Here is a 24,260-nt window from a genome sequence, read left to right as displayed (position 1 = left end):
CCAATGAAGTGAGTCATGTCCACTTCACTCTTGAACAAAGGCCAGACCTCTTCTGTGTCCGTGAACAGGCCTAAACCTCATCTGCACAATGTGATTCGTAAAGTTAGGAAACACAGGTGATGTAATTGAAAAATGTGGAATTTCTTTTCCTCATTTCACAATCACATCACCTGTGTTTCCTTTGCTTAGGTATCTCATTGTGCAGATGGAGTCTAGCATATCAAAGAGTACACAGAAGTTGAGCACTGCATACAACAATTTTGACATTTACAGAAGATTCAGCTTCTCCATGCCCCCTACACAGTCCTAAATGTTTACAGTTTAAACGGACGGTATCTTGTTGGAGATGAAGTGAGGCCTGTCTTGCAACATGGTGCATCTTTTGCATCACTGCTGCATTGGTTTCATGTGGCACAGGACTTTACACCGTGACACATCTGCCTAGATGCATCAAGTTGTAAATATGTCGCAACATAGCGCATCTTTTGCGCCGCCGCTGCGTCACAAAAGTGACGCACAGCGGCGCAAAAGAGGCACACGGCTATCATAAATCTGTCCCTAACATTTTAAATGATTGATTTAGGATGACGATAAGGTGTGGCCTATCCAGAGGTTTGTTTAAGGTGAGGCCTACTCAGGGTTGCAGATGAAATTTAGGCTTGTTGTAGAGTACAGAGGAGATAATACATGTGCAGGCCTACCAATGAAGTGAGTCATTTCCACTGCACTCTTGAACAAAGGCCAGACCTCTTCTGTGTCCCTGGACAGGCCTAAACCTCATCTGCACAATGTGATTCGTAATGTTAGAAAACACAGGTGATGTAATTGAAAAATGTGGAATTTCTTTTGCTCATTTCACAATCACATAACCTGTGTTTCCTTTGCTTAGATATCTCATTGTGCAGATGGAGTCTAGCATACCAAAGACTACGCAGAAGGTGAGCACTGTATGGAACATGGCTATGTAACTCAAAGAATCAAAATCTAAATTTGCCAAGCACACATGGGGGCATATTTACAAGGACCTTGCACCATGGGGAAATGTCTTAAATTAAAATGGGAAAAATAACATCAAAGGGACTCAAAGGCCTTGTAAATATGCCCCAAGCAACCTATGAAACTCTAGCAGTACATATCAAGAAACCTAATTGATTTCCAAAAACTTTTTTAAACACATCATGTAAAGCAATTATATACCTACATTCATGGGGAAGTGACTTAAAATGCTCTAAGACACATGAAAGCGTTTTTTTAAGGCCCTTGCATCATTTTTGCATCACTTTTAACATGGCTATGTAACTCAAAGAATCAAAATCTAAATTTGCCAAGCACACATGGGGGCGTATTTACAAGGACCTTGCACCACAAGGAAATGTCTTAAATTAAAATGGGAAAAATAACATCAAAGGAACTCAAAGGCCTTGTAAATATGCCCCAAGCAACCTATGAAACTCTAGCAGTACATATCAAGAAACCTAATTGATTTCAAAAAACGTTTTTAAACACATCATGTAAAGTAATTATATACCTACATTCATGGGGAAGTTACTTAAAATGCCCTAAGACACATGAAAGCATTTTTTTAAGGCCCTTGCACCATTTTTGCGTCACTTTTAACATGCCTATGTAACATGGCTATGTAACTCAAAGAAACAAAATCTATTTGTAAAACACTTGACACAAAGCAACATTTTAAATACACAACTTTCTTCATAATTTTCTCCTTAAAGCATACTATTCTCTATTTAAATTAAATGAATCTTTTCTCACCTTAGCAAATACTTTTTGAGTTTCAAAACAGTCTCAGACACACACCAATTTTTCTTTAGCAGAGCAAAAGGTATGCACTCCAGAAGCTGCAACCAACAATGGCACAGAAATGCTGTAATTCATCACACATATCTCTCATGTCACCCAATCAAAACTCTTCCCTCACTTTTTTCAAATCAACACCCTTCCCCCCTCTGCCCTTTCTGCCTTTTTTCCATAGCAACCACCTCCTGAAAGACCTCTCATGTTTGCAAGTTCACACAACAATGTTTCAATTGAACTCTGAACTCTCAGTACACCTGCGTATCCAGTGCAATCTTTCATAATATGATTTTTTCTTGACCATTCAAATTACATCTTTCGAGGAACTCATCCATGCACCCTAACTTTCTGTTTTCAGCAATCAAAATCCACCAATCACTGCTACTGATTAATTACTACAGAAACTCCACAGTTTTTTTCATTACATACTCCTACTGTTTCAACTGCCATTTCATTACCACACTTCATCTGACTGCAGCAGAACCTCCTCTCACCATGTTTTCTGTCTGGATTGTTGGACATAGTTATATCCACTTGGCTCAAAGGTTTGCTGATAACAGAAATTTACACAACCTCAATTTACAAAATGTGGAAATCAACTGGATTGGTCACAGAGGATTAAGATGTCACCAATTGATATCATTGGTGAAAACCTTTTTGCATTTGCCAAAACCTGACCTGTTAATTGTGCACTGTGGAGGAAATGACTTGGGCACTTTGACTGGGGTAGGTCTGGAAATGCTTTTAAAGGACACCTTTGAGCAATTGATGGCACTATTTCCTCAAACTGCCTTGGTATATTCAAATATATGCCAAAGACAGAAATGGAGGTGGTCAAACGAATTTTGTCCACAAATTGAGAAATCGAGGAAGCATGTAAATAAGTCTGTTTCAGCTTACATGAGAGACCATGGAATGGGCTCCATCTACAACAATAACTTGCGTTACTACATGCAAGATATCTACAGAGCAGATGGAGTTCACTTCTCAGATGAGGGGAACAGAATTTTCATCCTCAATTTAAGACTGTGCATTGGTACCTACTTGTAGGTACCTACATCAGCCACAGGACCCAAAAGCTCTTTTCAGAGCTACCCTACATCTGATCACTCACAATTATTATTTTACTCTAACTTTTTTCACAAATTTTCACCAAAGTACGCTCCCCGGAGCGCTACCCGGTAGGCGCACCGGACGCTAACCGCGCGAAAATTTGAAAAAAATGTTTTTTTTTCGCACATATGGGCCTCCTCAGCCACCCTCAGAAAACCTAGGGGGTCAGGATACGTCTACCGTGCCCCCTTCTACCCATTCTCAACATTATTTGCCCTCCATCTTGTATCTCAATTCTACCAAAACACAAAATGGAGGACACCCGCAACGCTGCCGGTTCGCGTACCGGGGCGCGCACCGGGAAGCGCTCGCTCAAAAAAGGTGGGAAAGTAATTCACAGAAAAACCACTGGAGACATTTTCACCAAATATAGATTAGCTCATACTACATACCAATCCCTACCATTTTCACAAATTTGATTGAAATTCCATTTAGCCATTTAGCCTGTAGACCTCTCGAAATACCCTGAGGTAAATTACTTCACAAAACACATCTGAAGTGTTGGAATTGACAACCAATTAAAATGTTACTTTCATTTTCTACTTTTTTTACCTGACATTTGATTGGTTATGTACCTGAATATATATAAAGAAAGAGAGAGAAACACAGCCATTTTGACTACTACTTCCGGAACTACATTGCAAGATAAATTTCACTCACAACTTAAACTTGTTTTTAAAAGGTAAGATGTTATTTTATAAATTTGAAAACATTTTCAGATAGTTATATACTATCCCTCTGTAAGAGTTAGACATTGAGAAAGGCTTGTTTATTATAATTATGGATTGATTTAGGTTTCTGTGGTATAATTATGAATTGACTTAGGCTTTTTCACAGGCACTTTTTAATAGTACTACTTCACGCCTCAAAAGTACCTGTCTGAACTTAAACCCAACAGTGCCCTATCTCTACTGATATATTTATTTTTTATGTAAATTTCAGCACAAAAATGGAAGGAGAACAGAACGTTTCCTTTGAAATTGTCCTAGACATGAACAATGAGGAAATCATTGAACCCATTGACTTGGAATTCATGGATGAATCACAAGACCATGAACTTCTACAATGTGTAGAATCTGTGGATTTCTTACTTCAATATGAGGACGGTCAAATGTGGGAAGTTATGTTCAGTCAAAAAGAAGACATATCGGACAGTCAAATGTTAGACGTTCTATTAATTTTTTTAAAAGAATCAGAAAAATAAAATAATATTTAATAATAACATTTTTTTGAGTCTTTAATCATTTTTATATGTAATTCATAAACTAGTACCAAATTGATTATAATGTAAAGTCAGACTTATAGTATACTGTGCACAATCACAAAAATAAATGTATATTTAATAATCATAAATACTGCTACTTAAATAAAAAAACAAAAAAAACAACAAAAAGAACAATCAATAAACATACAATATTTCAAAATATCATAGTCTATCATTCTTTTTTCCTTATAGTACGCTCCCCAGACCGCTTCCCGCTGCGCGTACCGGGCGCGGGGCCCTTTTAAAGGCTCCAAATAATACCTAGGGGGTCAGGGAGGATCTACTATGCCCCCTTATGGTCATTTCCCCCTTTGTTTTGGCCTCCTCTTGTCTCTCGATCCTACCGAGAGACAAGATGGCGGCCGCTCCGGACTGTTTAGAATGTTGACAGACACCGGAGAGCCAATCAGCTTCGCGAAGTTCCGTTACGCGTCAGGTACGCGAACCGGGGCGCTGCCCGGAGCGCGCTTACAGATATATATAGTTTTTTGAACATTAATTTCTCAAAATCCACTGGAGCACATATATTGAGACCTAGCAAAGGCACATCGGGCTACCAGTCCCTACAATTTTACCAAGTTTCGTGAAAATCCATTCAGCCGTTCGAGCTAAAAGTGAGGCCAACCGCCCTATGGAAAATTGCATGGGAAAAACATGTTTTGGGACCCCCTTTTTTCTCGGCCCCCCCTTGACAAAACCCCCCCAAATTTTCAGGGGCTGCTCAGAAACAAAATGTGCCATTTTCCTGACAATTTCAGCCAATTCCGTCCTCAAACGCCAAAGTTATTCGACATAGAATTTTCAAAAATGCCATAGAGAAAAAATCCTAACTATATATACCTACTGGCGTCCGCCAGTAGGTAATATATATATATATATCAAACCTAAATTATAAATAGAAATATATACATAGCAGCAGTGCTCTGTGAGGGTTCTTTGCAGAGGGGTGGAGAAAGGGGGTAAGGGGGCATGGCATTCAACCACCTCTCAGCAATCCAGCTGTGTGGCTATTACTGGAGGTAACAGGAGGTCTTGTTGGCCCCTAAAGACCCCTGCAGTCAATAAGGACTTCATCCCACAACCAGCAGTGCACCAGGAGGCACATTAGCAGAGTAGCGGTCTGATTTAGCTTTTTTATGGGAGGAGGGCTGTATGGTCCCCTTTCTTGGGGTACAAGTGGCCTTGGGGAGCCATTCCCTAAGGCCAGGCATTTTTAGAATGGGGAAGGGGCACACCATCCCCCAGAGCCCTGCGATTCTATAAAAATATATATATATATATATATTTCCTTATAATCAAAGTAAGGAGGACTGCATGGCCCCACTTCCCAGGGCATGCCCTTTATTCTCATTTTTTTTGACACATAAAACTAGAGATGGCCCCCACCTCGGCAAATTTTGGCCCCAGTAGACCCCATCCCCTGGGGCCTTTAAAAAAAACTATATATAAAAAAATGAGAGGCTACAGCGTGCCCCCCACTTCCAGGACATTGGCCTGGGGAACCCATCATGAGGCACTGCCTTTTCTTTTTCTTTTAATTGTTAAAGAAAGGGGGACTGTGCCCCTCCCCCCTCCAAGGCAGATTTCGGCCCCAGTGACCATCCCCTGGAGCCCGTCCTGTAGTGTGGGTGTCCTGGTTCCACCAAGGGCACCCATATTTAAAACATTGGGGACTGCAGGGGGAGCCTGAAGGCCCCCTTAGTCCCTGCCAGCTCCCACCTCCTGCGAGAGCCAGCATTGCTTTGAGGCCCAAGTAGCTGCTAATATGCAGATCCCTCTATCTCAACAGTGGCAGGGAAACAGACATGCTCTGCTTTCAACAAGCAAAAGCATTTTCTGCTCTCACTTGTTGAAAGCAAAGCTGAGTTTGTTATGGCTTGGCAGGAGCATAGTAAACTGCAATGTCTTGGGGGAATATATGACGTTTTGCCGCATACAAATACCCCGCATACCTTGAGCGCCAAGCTGACGAGCTTCTGGAGACGCCCTGCGAGCCAGAGAGGCATCGAGGCCTGTGACGGTTACTTGGCGGCCTTCTCATCCACCCCATACTTGTTCTCTACTGATGAGGGAAACTATCCCGAAACCCGAGCCATGTCTTGGGTCTAGAGATTTTGGGAACAACGAGTACCTACTCGCACCAACTTTGGTGAACCACTTATGAACTTGACTTTTATTCTTCGAACTACACGCACTTCAAATACCAGAGTGCTTAGGGGCGACCCGGAGGAGGGGCTAGCGGAGTGCGATCCATTGCAGAATTCTACTTATCGCTCCCTTGAGCGCCAAGCTGACGAGCTTCTGGAGACGCCCTGCGAGCCAGAGAGGCATCGAGGCCTGTGACGGTTACTTGGCGGCCTTCTCATCCACCCCATACTTGTTCTCTACTGATGAGGGAAACTATCCCGAAACCCGAGCCATGTCTTGGGTCTAGAGATTTTGGGAACAACGAGTACCTACTCGCACCAACTTTGGTGAACCACTTATGAACTTGACTTTTATTCTTCGAACTACACGCACTTCAAATACCAGAGTGCTTAGGGGCGACCCGGAGGAGGGGCTAGCGGAGTGCGATCCATTGCAGAATTCTACTTATCGCTCCCTTGAGCGCCAAGCTGACGAGCTTCTGGAGACGCCCTGCGAGCCAGAGAGGCATCGAGGCCTGTGACGGTTACTTGGCGGCCTTCTCATCCACCCCATACTTGTTCTCTACTGATGAGGGAAACTATCCCGAAACCCGAGCCATGTCTTGGGTCTAGAGATTTTGGGAACAACGAGTACCTACTCGCACCAACTTTGGTGAACCACTTATGAACTTGACTTTTATTCTTCGAACTACACGCACTTCAAATACCAGAGTGCTTAGGGGCGACCCGGAGGAGGGGCTAGCGGAGTGCGATCCATTGCAGAATTCTACTTATCGCTCCCTTGAGCGCCAAGCTGACGAGCTTCTGGAGACGCCCTGCGAGCCAGAGAGGCATCGAGGCCTGTGACGGTTACTTGGCGGCCTTCTCATCCACCCCATACTTGTTCTCTACTGATGAGGGAAACTATCCCGAAACCCGAGCCATGTCTTGGGTCTAGAGATTTTGGGAACAACGAGTACCTACTCGCACCAACTTTGGTGAACCACTTATGAACTTGACTTTTATTCTTCGAACTACACGCACTTCAAATACCAGAGTGCTTAGGGGCGACCCGGAGGAAGGGCTAGCGGAGTGCGATCCATTGCAGAATTCTACTTATCGCTCCCTTGAGCGCCAAGCTGACGAGCTTCTGGAGACGCCCTGCGAGCCAGAGAGGCATCGAGGCCTGTGACGGTTACTTGGCGGCCTTCTCATCCACCCCATACTTGTTCTCTACTGATGAGGGAAACTATCCCGAAACCCGAGCCATGTCTTGGGTCTAGAGATTTTGGGAACAACGAGTACCTACTCGCACCAACTTTGGTGAACCACTTATGAACTTGACTTTTATTCTTCGAACTACACGCACTTCAAATACCAGAGTGCTTAGGGGCGACCCGGAGGAGGGGCTAGCGGAGTGCGATCCATTGCAGAATTCTACTTATCGCTCCCTTGAGCGCCAAGCTGACGAGCTTCTGGAGACGCCCTGCGAGCCAGAGAGGCATCGAGGCCTGTGACGGTTACTTGGCGGCCTTCTCATCCACCCCATACTTGTTCTCTACTGATGAGGGAAACTATCCCGAAACCCGAGCCATGTCTTGGGTCTAGAGATTTTGGGAACAACGAGTACCTACTCGCACCAACTTTGGTGAACCACTTATGAACTTGACTTTTATTCTTCGAACTACACGCACTTCAAATACCAGAGTGCTTAGGGGCGACCCGGAGGAGGGGCTAGCGGAGTGCGATCCATTGCCGAATTCTACTTATCGCTCCCTTGAGCGCCAAGCTGACGAGCTTCTGGAGACGCCCTGCGAGCCAGAGAGGCATCGAGGCCTGTGACGGTTACTTGGCGGCCTTCTCATCCACCCCATACTTGTTCTCTACTGATGAGGGAAACTATCCCGAAACCCGAGCCATGTCTTGGGTCTAGAGATTTTGGGAACAACGAGTACCTACTCGCACCAACTTTGGTGAACCACTTATGAACTTGACTTTTATTCTTCGAACTACACGCACTTCAAATACCAGAGTGCTTAGGGGCGACCCGGAGGAGGGGCTAGCGGAGTGCGATCCATTGCAGAATTCTACTTATCGCTCCCTTGAGCGCCAAGCTGACGAGCTTCTGGAGACGCCCTGCGAGCCAGAGAGGCATCGAGGCCTGTGACGGTTACTTGGCGGCCTTCTCATCCACCCCATACTTGTTCTCTACTGATGAGGGAAACTATCCCGAAACCCGAGCCATGTCTTGGGTCTAGAGATTTTGGGAACAACGAGTACCTACTCGCACCAACTTTGGTGAACCACTTATGAACTTGACTTTTATTCTTCGAACTACACGCACTTCAAATACCAGAGTGCTTAGGGGCGACCCGGAGGAGGGGCTAGCGGAGTGCGATCCATTGCAGAATTCTACTTATCGCTCCCTTGAGCGCCAAGCTGACGAGCTTCTGGAGACGCCCTGCGAGCCAGAGAGGCATCGAGGCCTGTGACGGTTACTTGGCGGCCTTCTCATCCACCCCATACTTGTTCTCTACTGATGAGGGAAACTATCCCGAAACCCGAGCCATGTCTTGGGTCTAGAGATTTTGGGAACAACAAGTACCTACTCGCACCAACTTTGGTGAACCACTTATGAACTTGACTTTTATTCTTCGAACTACACGCACTTCAAATACCAGAGTGCTTAGGGGCGACCCGGAGGAGGGGCTAGCGGAGTGCGATCCATTGCAGAATTCTACTTATCGCTCCCTTGAGCGCCAAGCTGACGAGCTTCTGGAGACGCCCTGCGAGCCAGAGAGGCATCGAGGCCTGTGACGGTTACTTGGCGGCCTTCTCATCCACCCCATACTTGTTCTCTACTGATGAGGGAAACTATCCCGAAACCCGAGCCATGTCTTGGGTCTAGAGATTTTGGGAACAACGAGTACCTACTCGCACCAACTTTGGTGAACCACTTATGAACTTGACTTTTATTCTTCGAACTACACGCACTTCAAATACCAGAGTGCTTAGGGGCGACCCGGAGGAGGGGCTAGCGGAGTGCGATCCATTGCAGAATTCTACTTATCGCTCCCTTGAGCGCCAAGCTGACGAGCTTCTGGAGACGCCCTGCGAGCCAGAGAGGCATCGAGGCCTGTGACGGTTACTTGGCGGCCTTCTCATCCACCCCATACTTGTTCTCTACTGATGAGGGAAACTATCCCGAAACCCGAGCCATGTCTTGGGTCTAGAGATTTTGGGAACAACGAGTACCTACTCGCACCAACTTTGGTGAACCACTTATGAACTTGACTTTTATTCTTCGAACTACACGCACTTCAAATACCAGAGTGCTTAGGGGCGACCCGGAGGAGGGGCTAGCGGAGTGCGATCCATTGCAGAATTCTACTTATCGCTCCCTTGAGCGCCAAGCTGACGAGCTTCTGGAGACGCCCTGCGAGCCAGAGAGGCATCGAGGCCTGTGACGGTTACTTGGCGGCCTTCTCATCCACCCCATACTTGTTCTCTACTGATGAGGGAAACTATCCCGAAACCCGAGCCATGTCTTGGGTCTAGAGATTTTGGGAACAACGAGTACCTACTCGCACCAACTTTGGTGAACCACTTATGAACTTGACTTTTATTCTTCGAACTACACGCACTTCAAATACCAGAGTGCTTAGGGGCGACCCGGAGGAGGGGCTAGCGGAGTGCGATCCATTGCAGAATTCTACTTATCGCTCCCTTGAGCGCCAAGCTGACGAGCTTCTGGAGACGCCCTGCGAGCCAGAGAGGCATCGAGGCCTGTGACGGTTACTTGGCGGCCTTCTCATCCACCCCATACTTGTTCTCTACTGATGAGGGAAACTATCCCGAAACCCGAGCCATGTCTTGGGTCTAGAGATTTTGGGAACAACGAGTACCTACTCGCACCAACTTTGGTGAACCACTTATGAACTTGACTTTTATTCTTCGAACTACACGCACTTCAAATACCAGAGTGCTTAGGGGCGACCCGGAGGAGGGGCTAGCGGAGTGCGATCCATTGCAGAATTCTACTTATCGCTCCCTTGAGCGCCAAGCTGACGAGCTTCTGGAGACGCCCTGCGAGCCAGAGAGGCATCGAGGCCTGTCACGGTTACTTGGCGGCCTTCTCATCCACCCCATACTTGTTCTCTACTGATGAGGGAAACTATCCCGAAACCCGAGCCATGTCTTGGGTCTAGAGATTTTGGGAACAACGAGTACCTACTCGCACCAACTTTGGTGAACCACTTATGAACTTGACTTTTATTCTTCGAACTACACGCACTTCAAATACCAGAGTGCTTAGGGGCGACCCGGAGGAGGGGCTAGCGGAGTGCGATCCATTGCAGAATTCTACTTATCGCTCCCTTGAGCGCCAAGCTGACGAGCTTCTGGAGACGCCCTGCGAGCCAGAGAGGCATCGAGGCCTGTGACGGTTACTTGGCGGCCTTCTCATCCACCCCATACTTGTTCTCTACTGATGAGGGAAACTATCCCGAAACCCGAGCCATGTCTTGGGTCTAGAGATTTTGGGAACAACGAGTACCTACTCGCACCAACTTTGGTGAACCACTTATGAACTTGACTTTTATTCTTCGAACTACACGCACTTCAAATACCAGAGTGCTTAGGGGCGACCCGGAGGAGGGGCTAGCGGAGTGCGATCCATTGCAGAATTCTACCCCGCATACCATCACTCCGCAAAAATGACCCTGCAAATACTAACACTCCACAACTTAACAAAACGCAAACTTTTACAACGTATATGCCTTTACCACGCATGCCTTTACAATGCAAAGGCATGCATGTTAAAGGTATACTCATTGTAAAAGTTTAAAAGGTAAGTAAGAGCACCCTGCAAAAAAAACTAACCTACACTACACATACACTACCCTACACTACACAAACACAACCCTAAAACTTAAAATACTACCCTACACTACACATACACTACCCTATACTACACAAACACGACCCTAAAACCTAAAACGCTACCATACACTACACATACACAACCCTACACTACACAAACACTACCCTACACTGCACCAACAACACAACACTACCCTAACCCCTAAAACACTACCCTACACTACACATACACTACCCTACACTACACAAACACAACCCTAAAAACATAAAACACTACCCTACATTACACATACACTACCCTACACTACACAAACACGACCCTAAAACCTAAAACACTACCCTACACTACACATACACTACCCTACACTACACAAACACGACCACAACCCCTAAAACACTACTCTACACTACACATACACTACCCAACACTACACAAACACCACCCTAAAACCTGAAACACGACCCTACACTACACATACACTACCCTACACTACACAAACACGACCCTAACCCCTAAAACACTGCCCTACGCTACACATACACTACCCTACACTTCACAAACACGACCCTAAAACCTAAAACTCTACCCTACACTACACATGCACTACCCTACACTACACAAACATTACCCTACACTACACCCACACCACAACACTACCCTAACCCCTAAAACACTACCCTACACTACACATACACTACCCTACAATACACAAACACGACCCTAAAACCTAAAACACTACCCTACACTACACATACACTACCCTACACTACACATACACTACCCTACACTACACAACACTACCCTACATTACACCCACACCACAACACTACCCTAACCCCTAAAACACTACCCTACACTACACATACACTACACTACACAACACTTATACTACCCTAACCCCTAAAACACTACCCTACACTACACATACACTACCCTAATCCCTTAAAAATGAACGCCCACCCCAGGCCCATTCCCCCTTGCCTCTCTCTCCTCGTGGTTTCTCTCTTTTTCTTCTCATATTTTCTCTCTGCTTCTGCTTCCTCAATCACGTCCTCTCTCTGTCAGGGGCGGTGCACGTCGATGTGAGGAAACGGAAAAGCCTGATTCCTCACAATGACGTAGATCTCTCAAATTCATTTTTTTACATTGCATGTGCATTTACCATACATACCTTTACACCGATTTTCATTGTAAAGGCATGCAAGATAAATGCACATGCGATGTAAAACAAATGCGGAGTAATGGTATGCGGGGTAGGGGACAATGTGGAGAAAAGGTATGCGGAGTCAAAGTCCGCATGATAAAAAAATCGTTATAAAGGATATTTACCGTCTTGGGGTGGGCAACCTGAAAAAATGCTAGAGCAGGCCCTGGGGGGTGGCAGTCCACAGGGCCATCTAGGGCTCCAGGAAAGGGGCCGCTTAGCCCCCCTTCCTTCTTTGAATTTTCTCCAGGGTGAAGGTGGTCCCCAGGGCCGGGATTCCACAACGGACCCCCTTCATTATTTCATTGTAGCCCTGGAGTTGATGGTCCCCAGGGCAGCAGGGGAGCCACATAGCTTCCCCTCAATGATGTTATTTGAGCCCCGGGGAGATGGCTTCTTAGAAGATGAGTATTTGCTTTGACACACAGGGAGCTGCATGTTTAGAGGGGGAGCTGGGAAGGACGGATGGGGCATTCTGGCTCTCCCATGGATCAGAATCAAGATACAAGGCCCTTGGGGATGCGATCAATATGGCAGAAATTGGCCCAAGGAGGAAGACCATGGGCCCTCGTCCCCTTTCAGAATAAAAAAAAAGTCGGGCTCAGTGGATGGGGTACCCAAGGCTGAAATCGGCCCGGTAGGGGGCCATGTGACCCCTTCCCTTTCACAATAAAAAAGGCATGGGCCCAGGGAATGGGGTCCCTGAGGCCACAATTGACCTAGGAAGGGGGCTGTGTGGCCCCCTTCCTTAAATAAAAAAGCAATAAATAAAGGCCGGGAGGGGGTCACGTGGCCCTCCCTCCCCATTCTGAAAAGGCCTGACTCTGGGGGATGGATTCCACGGGCCCTAATTAAACCAATAAAATTGAGGGGAAAAAACAGCCTGGTAAGTCGTCTGAGGCTCAGCTCCCTTTCACCATCACTCTGTAAATGTATATCCTGACGCACTAATAGTTGGGGGATTAAGTCCCCTTGGGTCCTGAGGGTCCTTGGGGGCCAAATACCCCTCCTGTTACCTCTAGTAAGTCCCACACAGTGGGATTGCTGAGAGGTCATCGACTGCCCCACTCCCTTTCTCAACCACTCTGCAAACGTGCCTCCTGCTGCACAACTGGTTGGGGATGAAGTCCCCTTGGATGCTTGGGGCCCTTAGGAGCCAAGACAACCTCCTATCATCTTCAGTAAGTCCCACACAGCATGATTGCTGAAAGGCCTTCAAAGTCCATGCCTCCTTACCCCACCACTCTGCAAATGCACCTCCTAGCACACGGCTGTTTGAGAAATGAAGTCTCTTGGATGCTGAAGGCCCTTGGGAGTCAAGACGACCTCCTGTCACCTCCAGTAAGTCCCACATTGCTGAGAGGTCTTCAGCGGCGAGGGCACGTTACACCACTACTCTGCAAATGTGTCTCTTATGCACACTGCTGATTGAGAAATGAAGCCCCTTTGTGTGCTGAGGACCTTGGGGGCCAAGAGCCCCTCCTGTTACCTCCAGTTAGTCCCACATAGCAGGATTGATGTGAGCTGATTGAAGGCCCCACCACCTTTTTCCACCACTCTGTAAATGCTCCTACTGGTGCACTACTGGTTTGGGGATGAAGTCCCCTTAGATGCTGAGGGTCATTGGGGCCAAGAGCCCTCCTGTCTCCTCAAATAAGTCCCACACAGCATGATTGCCAAGAGCTTCTCAGAGACCCCACCCCCTTTCTCTACTACTCTGCAAATTTACCTTCTGGTGCACTACTGGTTGGGTGATGAAGTCCTCTTGCATGCTGAGGGTCCTTGGGGGCCAAGAAGCCCTCTAGTTGCCTCCAGTAAGTCTGGCACAGTAGGATTTCTGGGAAACCATAGAAATTCATTGGAAAAACCAAAGGTTATAGGGTTGTTACAGTTAGCAAATAGAATTTTAAAAAACTTAGAAATTCACTAAAAAAACAAAGGCTACAGGGACATTATAGTTTTGCTCACATTTCACTCGTACAAAACCATAGAAATTCAGCAGCTATAGTTACATGAGCTAACTATAAATAATGCCCCCACAATGCACTGCTTATGACCTCACAAATTAAATCACTCATGTCATGGTCAGTGACATCACTGATAATATCTCAAATGACATCACTGGTGACATCATTCACAGAACCATTGACACACCCAGTCACACCCCATATAACCTCTTGTACACCCATTCACACATCCACACAACCACTCACATATCCTTTTACAGACCCATACCAGTACTCATACATCCACTTACTCTTCCATTGACCAACTCACACACCCACTCACACAGTCATACAGCCACTCACACAACCAATCACTCACCCATACAGCTACTCATACAGCCACACACCTATGCAGCTACTACACACCCATTTATTCACCTATACAGCTTCTCACATACCCACTCACTCACCCATATAGCCTCTCAACACAGCCACTTATTCACCCACACAACCACTCACACACTCGCTCACACATCCACACAACTACTTACATACTCATTGACACATCCATATATAAGTACTCATATATCCGCTCGCTCACCCATACAGCCATTCAGACACACATTCATCCACCCATAGAGTCACTGGCACACCGACTCACTCACCAATATAGCCACTCACTCACCAACACAGTAACTCTATGCCCACTCGTATACACATGTAGCCACTTAGACACCCACTCACACACGGATACACACAGCCACTCACATATTATATTCTAAAGCAGCATAATTCATTAGTAGTACACCTAGTATACTGATTAAACTTGTGTAGTAGCTTAGTGTATATGTTTAACACTCTTAGACAAAACTTCCCCCTTTATAAAAATTTCAACAAACTGAAGCTTGGCTGCTCAGGTGAGGAAAAATCAAACATCACAATTAGTTGGAGCGAAATTAACACTTAAACACTTGTGTTAATTCTGCAGCAAACAACTTGTAAACAGGACCTCAACATTTATAAACAATGTCCTCCACCCATTGGGACTTTTGGCACTATAAAATAAGGCTTGTGTGAATCTGAGAAGACAGAGTCCAGATTTACTACTGGTTATCTGATAGCCAGGTTTTTACTTTTTCCTTAAAAGACAGGTGATTGATTTCGGTTCTCAAATGCAGAGACAGAGGGTTCCAGAGTTTGATTCTTTAAACCCTGATGGCAGCAGACCGATCTAACTTTTCTGATCGAAGGCACTAAAAGACGTGTAGACAGGTCTGCACTAGTGAACCATTTACACATTCTTTACATCCCCAGCCCCCTGCTCTTATTACAAAATGCTCAGGGAGACAACTCCTCCTCATACTGGTCACCTGCCCTGAGCACACAAACGAATACACAATGGAGAATGTCTCCCTACCCTTAGCATTGGGACGTTGCTGCTACTTAGAAGTACACCGTTTCATTGTCAAAGTGTTTTATAAGATACCTATACATCATTCTGGATCATATTGCTGCTTGATCCCAGCACATTCTGGTAGGAGAACTAGTGCTGTCTGCTCTAATCAGAAGTTATTTCACTCCCTTTTCCCCATGACCAATATACAGTCATAACGAGTCCTTTTCACTAAATTGACAATGTTACTGCCCACTCTTTAACATTGTTTTAAGGGAGAACCACTTTTTTGCTAAAGTTAAGGCATGATACCAATGGCAGAGCCAGAAAAGGGACTTTCTTTGTGCAGCCACTGGAGAGGTGTGCACAGGTTTCGTGTACTGTAAGCAAATGTAGGTTCGAACTTCAGGGGTTCGTAAAAGATAAATGATCATTTGGGCTGGACACTAAGGGTTGGCCCAGTTGGTCTCTCCAGACACAGTGAGTGCTTAGTGGTGACACATTGTAGGAATTGCTGCTGTACAACGTACACATTTCTTGTGAAGGCAAAATAAATATTTGTTTGGAGTATCGTAGCTAAACATTCAGCACTCTGAAGTAAATAAATGACTGAATTAGCACTTTATAAAATTGCCACATAAACAAATAAATAGGTAGTAAATATTTTTGCATTTAAAGAGGAGTGCTCTGTTTTAACAGTGAGGTGTCTTGTAAAGACATGTGCCTTTGTGTTGAAGGCCTCATAAATCTTCAATGTGAGAGGCTTCCTGTTGTACATTCAATCTATAAACTCATCCCTAAAATAGACCTTTCATTTATGCTACACATTTGCCTTATGATGAATGTTAATAATGTTTTGCAGTAAATGTGTCCAACTCTTGAATACCCTACACTTAAAGCACTTGGAATTCTGAACTACCTATTTGGATGGGGCTAATCATGAGTTCTTTTTAGCCACATCAGCATCACTTTAGCCACCGGAGGTGTGTTATTAATAGAGTGTTAAAAGTATTTGCAACTTATCCTTCAATGTATTCATTCTGTTTGCAAGGAAGCTCTTCCCCAGTTATGTCCCTCTGGTGTGTGCTGTGGAATAATGGAATTATCTTCGGTAAATAGCAGAGGAAGGTGAAACTTCTTGTGACAACTACGAACTAGCTGTTCTGAAAGGACTTCCACTTGAGGACAGGGTGAAACTTACTAATGCCAGGAGGAATCAAAAGCCAAAGTGACCTATCCTGGACCCCAGCTGAGGGCTTCCATCTCAGTAAGTCAGCTTACATGGCCAAATTGATATATCTGCGTTTAGCTTCCAGTTTAGGGGCTGCTGTCTCAGGCAAGAAAACAAGACATTTTGGGCTTCTTGCCTCCCCTTGGGATGAGGGGTTGTCGGTAGCTGAGTTAAAGCTGGGTGCTAAAGGTCTTAGAAAACGCTCCATTGGGTGCTGTAGTCCCTGATAGAAAAGAGTTCTTAAACTTGCACTTTCTCACTGAAATTATGAAGAGGTTCAGAGGGAATTTTGGGGACTTTTCTTTCAGGTTTGGGGATCAGAAGACAGTTGCTCAGGAAGCATTGAACATGGTAATTCAAATGTGCAGAGAGCCTTAGCTCAGAGAATGCAAAGGGACTGGAACACTGTAGCGCAAATGGTTAAGATGGGCTTGCTCATCTCAAAAGGGTTTTCTTTTAGTTGTTTGACGGACTCGCTAAACAGAGCACAGGGATAAGGTCAGATTTGGGCTTCTTTTTTTAGTTTGGTTTCAAATTACTTAAACACAATACTCCTACTCCCCCCAATAACTGTCTACCCAGTTTCACCAGCTCACTTTCTGGTCTCTTTAATTGGGTACACTGTGTATCTTGTTGGGAAATCTCACACTCACGCCCCCTAACATTATTGTCTTAGCTACACCCCTAGATACAGGTGTAGAACTTGGTCTCCACATCGTTCAATCTTATAACTATGTCATTTAACACAAAGCCATGATTGCTGCTTTTGTAGATTGGTTGCAGAACTGATTCCTGCCAAGTTGGCGGGACGATTTTGGATGCACATGCACTGGTGTGGGGAGAGCCAAAGTGACAAGAATTCAGAATTTGCATTAAATACATTATTTTGAAGTCCATAAGGACTAGGAGCCCTGTCTGATCCAGGTGTTTTAATAATCTTAATCATTTAATTGATGGCACCTCTTTCTATTACAGAACCTGGAGGGTTGGAAACATAGGTGGTTTCCATAACTGCCTGCATATTTTACTAGAATTGCCTTTTCCCTTGATGTGAGTCAATGAAACCAGTTCGAGTTACTCATTGAATTGCCCATTGCCCAATTACCCAATTACCAATTGGATTACCCATATTAATCTCCTAATAGGGATTCAAACTGTTTATAAATTAGCAATATTTATTAAGTATCTGGACTGCAGATTTCAATGACTGTTAGTCATAGTTGATTTATTATGATCTGCTTTAGCATTCCAGCCCTGCCGTTTTATAACTTTTCTTTAAGATCTTAATTCATTTCCACACCTGGGGGAAGGCGGGGGGGGGGGGGTGTTGGGGTGGTAGTTGTCCAAGCTTACTCAAATTTCTGTTGAAAGATTTTTTTTGTTCTTTTAATCTTACATAATTGCACCATTACTTCACCTCCTCTCAATTTGCATAGTAAGGGCCCCATTAGGATGTCGGGCGGATTGCCTCCGCCAGGGTGGCGGTGGCCACCGCCACCCTGGCGGAGGCAATCCGCCCGACAAGCACTCTCGTTTTCCAAACTGGCGGAGGGGACAGCGGCGGACGGAAAGACCGTCCGCCGCTTTACCGCCACGGTCGCCTTGCGACCGCGGCGGTAATGGATTAATATGGTGGCGGTGTCCAATGGACACCGCCAGCCATATTACAATGGCACAAAGTAGAGGCCTTTCCGCGGCGGCAATGCCGCCACAGAAAGGCAGGCGGGGATTGCTGCGGGGGCCCCCTGCAGGCCCCCCTGGTTGCCACCACTGTCGAGGGGCTCATGGGGGTACCTATGGTACCCCCCACATTTTCATATGCAAAGCATTTTTAGCATTGTGGCGGGTGGTGCAGAGTGCACCGCCCGCCACAATGCTAAAACTACAGGATGTGCCCGCCACTGTGGCGGGCACATCCTAATTCCCCCACGGGACCCCCGCCCTTATGGCGGGCGGTCCCGTTCCCCACTATGGTGACGGGCGGACAAAGTCCGCCCGTCATCATAATGACCCCCTAAGTGTCATCTTTTACATTAATACAGTAATGTGGTGCTGCATTGTTATGTAGGTTATTTGCCCCAACCAAAACTGCATTGAAAACTTTGACAGACAGCAAGCAGACAAAATGATTGACTCTTCATGTTGAACAGTATTTGATTATCAAGCTCTTTAAAATTTGAAAGAAATTTCTAGCCTCTGCAAGTTCCATCCATGATGTGATCCTTTCTATTGCACAATTGCTCATGTGGCATGTTTTAACAGCGATGGAAATTTTTTCTTGGTCTCTAGATATAGTATTCTCAAAAAATACCTATTTGGTGACAAGTATAATTTGTATTTCACTGGGTTAAATGTGAGGTGGCAGTTCAAGAAATCCTGAAGACATCACAAGATGCATTAGACAAGGTCAAGGTTACTCTACAAGCTATATGAATATAGAAAGAGAATTCCATCTCCCTCGTATACAGTTCGTTAAAAAATCTGGCTACTCGTAAAGAATTTTTATTTGAAGAATGTTTCTAAGTTACAACTCAATTACTTGGTCCATTTATCATTGGAAATATTGAGAATTCTTTCAAATTGCCCCAGTTCAAGAACATCCGTCCTATGTTTCATGGGTTCTTGCCAAAATCCTGTTCTTCCCAAAGGTTGTGTTGCTCCAAATCCTGCAAGATTTCAGGTGAATTCTGAAAAGAATATGAATTCGAGGCAATATTTTAGATGAAGAAACTGTTAGAAACCACTCACAGTATTTAATTGAGTAGAAGGGTTCAGGCTGATGAGTGATCATGCTAGCTGGCCTCCAGTCTTCATGCTCCTCCTCAGCTGTGTAAATTCTACAACAGTAATCCAGATAATTCAGGAGCCCAGCCGCCAATACCTTGGACCTTCAGAACAGGCATCACCGTGATCTGTGGGACATGCTTATCTTTGAGAGTTCGTCCCTTGTGGAGACACAGTACTCCAAATGTCTTGAAAATATACTTCTTCAAGAGCAGATGAGCCTGATGAGGTGCATAGAGTGTGTGAATTTCCTGGAAAGAGGTGTAAAAGCTCCAATGGATTGCTGCACTAAACTCATAAGGATGGAAGGACTTAATGTCCCATTGAGCTACAGGACTCTCAAAAGACTTACAAATGGTAACAACCATCTCAAAAGCTTGGAGTATGCAACTGTTTATTTCTATAAGAGAAGCAAAATGATGCTCATCTTGCAAAGGATTTAAAGCCTTTCCTAGAGACATAAGGCATTACATTATTGGTTCACATGATGGAGTAGTTACTTGTTGTTTGTTAGGTGCCCTAAGTTATTTAGAGATTTGTAAACTGTGGACTGTTTAACTTTAAAAATGTGCAACCACACTTGCCTCCAGGGCTTGCGATTTTTCCATGCTATGTATCTACGTGCACATAGAATAACTTTATGCTTTTTATGGTGTTAGCAGTGATGTCATCAGTTATTTCATCAATGATATAATTTGAGATGTTATGCTGGCATAAATGATGTAAATGAATAGACTATGAGTGATCTTTGCATCACTGAAAACATCTTCCAATATACTATGATTCACAGTACTCCATAAACCCCTTACATCATTTTAAAATAGAAAGTTGGCAGTAAAGGGCCTATAGTCATATACAGTATATAAGTGCTCTGTGTACGTGTATGAGCGATTAGACCAGACTTAGCATACTCCCTGGAGCCTAGTGTGACTGTATCTGATGAAAGTTATATGGTGCACAGGTTACCTTCTAGTAGAGTTTCAGGTGCAAGCAGTAATCCATGGTAAACAAGGCAAAGGCTGAGTTGTCCTTGTGTGGGTTGCAGAGGCATGTTTCAAAGTAGGTTGTGGCTTAACGACTTAAGTGTGTCCATCAACCAACAGCTGACACCCAAGCTGCCTCCTCAGTACAGCTTAAGCCAATGGCTGATAGTGAGGAGGGTTTGAAAAAATCTATGGTGCTGGAGGTTTTACTTTTTAAGGTGGGGGCCCAATAGGAATCACTGTTGCTTATGCCCCTAACCCTCCCCCGTCTATTTAGGACACATGTTTGCCATACAAGAGAAAACAGTTGGGCCTATGTTCCCCCTAACTCTTGGGTACCAACATTGTTTCTGCCCACCCCCCCCGGGTGTGCATGAGGGTACATACCTCCCATCTGCCTCCCTTTGAGGGAGAAAGTTTATGAGGTACCATGGATGATAGATTGAAATTATTTGCAAGAGAGGGAAGTGGCTATTTGTCATGTAAGAAGAGAAATGCAAAATTATCAAAATGACAAAGATTACACCTGTGTAAGATAAATAGCGCCAGGGCCTGCTTCTGAAATCAAAGACTGTACAATTTACCACTGCCAAATTGAAACGAGGGATTTTCTCTATCAGTAAATTCAATCACTGAAGACTCAAATTTGTTTGTGTGATCAGGTCAATACCATTTACAAATTCAAATACCATCAAAATGAAAAAAATTACGTGATGTGACCTTTGTCATACAACTTAGGGTAACTATGGAAAATAGGAATTTTTAGGCAGCATATTGATTGTCGGTTTTCATTGTTCTACTGTTTCTTTTAATTTTTAGCACCACTAATCAGAAGTTGATTCTTCATCGACCTCTCTGTAAAAAGAGCTTCTCTGACCGCTATTTTATATGTCATTACAAAGTACGTTGAGTCAGCCCTCTTTCCAAACAAAATATTTTTAATATTATCCTTTATCCCAATACCCCAAATATTTTTACACTTTTATTTTTTTTTAAAAGGTTAAATGTGGTGTAGAATCTGCAAAGCATGAAGTTGCTTTTACTACACAAAGTGTGATGCCAATTTTTGGAGCTTCATCTTAGTAGACAGGAGGACCAGATAAAACAGAACAACCAATAAACTGTAAAATATTATCTAAAAAGATGCATTGAAACAGACAAGTTAAAATTATAGAGTGTAAATAAATATTTTATATTCCATCTGGGTGAGCACATCAGAAAATGAACTATAGCAATCAGGATCGCGTTAAGAAAGGGAGACAGAAGAGGGATGGGGGCATATTCACAAACTTTATAGTCTGGTTAGTTGGTTAACAACTTAATTTCTAACATAGAAAAAAATAAAATTCGCTAACCTATGTGAAAAAGTCTATCCCTCTGCTTCTCCTAGCTTTTATGTGCTGAGATTGCCTCCTCGACTGCGGAGTGTTCCACACATGTACATAAATGTTTTAATAGTAAATGTGGAATAGCTGAGAATTCAGGAGTATTTCTGAAAAAGAGGTTAAGACAGGGCTGTGGAGTGGTCTAGGGCAGGACATGCACCCACCCACAAAAGAGTAAGCCCATTTATATTCACAAAATGCATTTATATAGTGACTACAGCCAAAAACGACCCAAAACTGATGTCAATGTACTCCATTTCAGAGCTGGGGTTTGTGCAGCAATTCACATACTCAACCACTGCCACTGTAACACCTTCCCATAAAATATAATGGAGGTAGAGATTTAAAATAACAACCAATAAGAGCTAATGTTAAGTTAAATTGGCTTGTTGTAACTTTTTTTAATGTGTTTAAAAAGTATGCATACATTAAATTGAAATGCTACTTTATTATAAAATGTGTTAACTTTTTCAAATGCAATCATTATTGTAACTTTAATTTCTAAAAGATATTTAAATTATTTAAAATTAATTCTATATATAACATTTAATTATTTTTACTACGTAGCCACTTCATCTGAATGTTATACTTTATGTGGTATTTTTTTATTTAAATCTGAAGAAAACGATTTTAGTTTACCTAAATATAGAAAAAATAATTACATAATGAATTCAAAATGAATAACTTATTTTGTCTGCTCTACATTTAAAAGAATTATTTTAAATACATTTACATTAATGTTTAAAATAAACATGTTTTGGCTTATTTATTTTTAATTTTAATGATTTCTAAACTTTTCTCAATTGTTTACTATTGCAAGACCTTTGCCCCGGTGGCAGAGATGCCCCTCTGTGTGTAGAATGTTACAAGTATGAAATTTACGTTCGCAAAACAGGTCTTGGACCCTGAATTTACAGGGTGGGAGACATGCAAGTCTACACTATAGAGTACCTTTATTCCGACAAATGATGAATTTCCAAAAGTAGTAAAGTTACTCAGAAGTGAAAGAATACATATAAAAAGAACGTTTGCAAATTGCTTGGCATCCATTGCAAAGAACGCAATACCAAAACATAACACATAAATAAAATACGTTTTTTCCAGTTGATCAAAGGCTGCTACATCTACTTACTCATTAGTCACATTATCGCCAATTGAATAAAACTCATCGAGGCTTTACATTACGTCAAAGTTTATGTATTTTAGAGCAGCATAACAAAGCCTATGCATTCCATAAAGAAGACTTATGGGCAGGAAGAAAGCTGGGTGTTAAAACGTTCTAAATAATATGAGGACTTCAAATAAGTCATTGACTTTAAATGACCTGCTATCACTATAGCTTCCACAATACACTGTGATGTGTCTAAGCTTTTGCATACAGTCCGACATTACTTTCTAGAAATATCCCCTGTCCACTGGGAGCGCACATGGTGGCCAATGTTTCCAAGAGAAAACACATGTACAAAATTTGCCAGCAACTTTTTAGACACACGTGGAATACAGATGTACGACTGTTAAAAATTACCGCACCAAACGGGACAGTGAGATGGAAATAAACCATCGTAAATCAGTTCCTGAAATTGACTAAATGTGCCGAATTAGAATGCGCACTTCAAAGGCCGATGTGGTAATAAGTGCCTTTCAATGATTTGGGTTGGTCTGTGGACTCCAGGAAAAGAAGACACCCTCGAGGAATAAAGTTACTTTTTCTTAGAGAATCAAAAGAGCTTGTGGAAAGAGTTGCCTGGCATCCACGACAAAAAATAATAGTCATCACGATCCCATACATTTTGAAGATACTGTCACATATTTCTTCAGTTTAGACAACAACCAAATTATGACCTCTAAGGAGAACATACATGTCGCTTTCACAGAGAGCAGCATACAGATTTATGTAAACTATTCTTCTGAGATATTTCCGGATACAGAAATGGCAGCTCTTATGTTCTCATCCACATCATGGCAGCAAAAACGTTTCTTAGGACAAACTTTTTGCTCACATGTCACTAAGTTGCACTGTTAATGCATTGACTTTTTTTCAGTGAAAAAGTCCTAATTGTATCACCCAATTACATTCAAGACTTCGTTCGAAGCACATTTCGTCCTAGAACAGTTAACTACGTTCTGACAATATCTT

Source organism: Lissotriton helveticus, chromosome 4_1, assembly GCF_964261635.1.
Source record: "Lissotriton helveticus chromosome 4_1, aLisHel1.1, whole genome shotgun sequence".
In the NCBI taxonomy this organism is placed as follows: Eukaryota; Metazoa; Chordata; class Amphibia; order Caudata; family Salamandridae; genus Lissotriton; species Lissotriton helveticus.
Note: the sequence above shows the minus strand (reverse complement) of the source record.